Below are 2,655 nucleotides of genomic sequence, written 5' to 3'. Positions count from 1 at the left end.
TCCCTATAAAAGTACACCCATCCCTCTCATACTTTTTCTTTCACATCTTGCCTCCATACTCTTCCCCATTCCTAGCCCTACGCAATACCCTCCTCTCTCTCCATCAACTACCACCCTACTCCCATCCTCACATAATGAGTTACTTTGAGCCCATCTCATAGCAATAACCTAGCCATCCACCCACCATCCATTCGTTCTCAACAATCCCATTACATCGAGAAAGACTTGGAGAGCGTTCAAGTGACCATCTCTTCCTCCCTTTGGATTTCTGTCAAAGGTTTCCCTTCGTCAAGTTTTTTTCCCCCTCCCCCTCTACCATTTCCCCCTCCACCACCATCCCCTCCACCCCTCCCCCTCCACCACCACCCCCCTTTCCCCCCCCCTCCTCCATCTTCCACCCCTCCCCATCCACCCCCCCTCTCCACCACCACCGCCCTCTCCACCACCCCTCCCCCTCCACCACCACCCCCCTTCCCCCCCCCTCCTCCATCTCCACCCCCCCCCTTCCATCTCCACCCCCCCCTCTCCACCCCTTCCCCTCCACCACCACCACCCCCCCCTCCACCCTTCCCACCCCCCCCCTCCATCTCCTCCACCCCCCCTCTTTCCCCCCCCCCCTCCCTCTTCTCTCTCTCTCTCTCTCTCTCTCTCTCTCTCTCTCTCTCTCTCTCTCTACCCCCTCTGTCTTCTCTCTCTCTACCCCTCCCTCTTCTCTCTCGCTCTCTCTCTCTCTCTCTCTCTCTCTCTCTCTCTCTCTCTCTCTCTCCCTCTCCCTCTTCTCTCTCTCTCTACCCCCTCCCTCTTCTCTCTCTCTCTCTCTCTCTCTCTTTCTCTCTCTCTCTCTCTCTCCCCCTCTTTCTCTCTCTACCCTCTCTCTCTCTCTCTCTCTCTCTCTCTCTCTCTCTCTTCCCCCCGCCTCCCCCCCTCACCCACCACTACTCGCACTCCTCTCCCTACCCTAAATCTCATTTAAGGGCTTTCGCCCTTCTACAAAGCAAGGGCTTATATGCCCTTGCAAGCGGCTAGGTAGCCGCAGTGCCTGCCATCGCGGCGGCGCCCATGCACAGCGCTCGCCAAGGGCAACACAACTAGCCGCCAATGGTGATGCCCGCCTCACCTCACCTGCATACTCTACCTCCCTCCTCCACCTAGGTTAGTTTAACTTAGGTTAGATTAGATTTTACCTAAGTTAGTTAGGCTAACTCTAGGTTAGCTTAACTAACCTTCAATTAGTAGACTAACTCTAGTTAGTGGAAGTAGATAGGTTAGTTAAAGTAACTACCTAATTATAGTAACTAGGTAGTTAGGGTTATAGGCTAGTTAGACTAACTAGAATTAACTTGGTTCAAACCTCTCAGTTGGACTTAAAGTCCATTTACACCAACCTTAAGACCAAGCCCCCCCGAAAAGGCCAATTTTACCCCTACTTCAACACTTCGTATCGCGCCCGTTTGGGACCCAAACTGAAGCCCGCTTGAACCAAAATTTCACACACAGAAACACCACGCTACGGGAAATTTTTCCAGCCCATTGCACACCATTTTAGCATCCCTTGCACTCACTCATTTGTGCCCCCGTGTGGGCCTCATTTCACACAAATTCGCTCATATCTTTACGTCGTGACCTCCGATTGACGATCCGTCTACACCAGCACATTTCCCTACACAAGTGGGACAATTTTAGGCACATTATTAACACGATGGTCCCTACAACACTAACACAACTCTAACCCTCCAAACACAACTACATCAACACCTGCACTTGCGGCAGAGACACCCTTTGCAACTCTCGCCCAATCTGCATGAAGCTACACTCTGGCCAATGCCTCCGACTCCAACGCTCACCAAATCCGCACACAACTCCGTTGCAACCACCACCTCTGACAATCCTCTACCCCGATTACCCCCCTGAAATTCAAGAAATCCCTTTAACTCCTCCATGCCACAACATGGCTGGACGCGACGATGATGGGGATATTGACCTCGATGCAGAGGCTGACAATTTCTTTAATCGCAGAAATAGTAACAATCAAGGCAGGTGCCCCTTGGGAAAATTGGAACTTCCCAAATATAATGGTAGGAGAGATCCACCCCGTTTCCTCCAGCATTTTGATGCCGCATGCCAAAAGCAAGTTAAGATCAATCCCATGAGACCAAGGTGGCCCATGGCCTTAACTGATGAAGCATCTGAATGGTACCTAGACCTTCTAGTAGAAGAGCAAGCCACATGGGACCTGCTTCAAACAAAATTCAAAAGGCATTTTCAAACGAAGAGGCTACAAGATGATCCCACTCTCCAACTAAGCAAGATCGAACAAGGCCATCGAGAAGATGTACGCACGTATCTAGGCAAGATGAAAATATTAATTGCCAAATGTGACCCACGCCCTGATGCAAAGTACCTCATGGCCTAGTTCATTGCAGGACTAAGAAAGAAAATCCTGAAGGATATGAAAAAGATTAGCAGCATCAGCTATGAAACATTCAGTGTTGCTCATGTGACAACCATTGACATTGAGGATGGCATGACAGACTCTGACACTAGCAGTGATGATGGCAGATCCAGTGCACGAGATAAGTTGTTGTCCACGTCTCCTGCCCAATCCAAGTCACAGAATCCAGTCAAGATGTTGCTCTTGGTATAGATGATGCCATA

Source organism: Dipteris shenzhenensis, chromosome 11, assembly GCF_047967505.1.
Source record: "Dipteris shenzhenensis isolate YYH24624 ecotype China chromosome 11, Dip_SZ_1.0, whole genome shotgun sequence".
NCBI lineage: Eukaryota > Viridiplantae > Streptophyta > Polypodiopsida > Gleicheniales > Dipteridaceae > Dipteris > Dipteris shenzhenensis.
Note: the sequence above shows the minus strand (reverse complement) of the source record.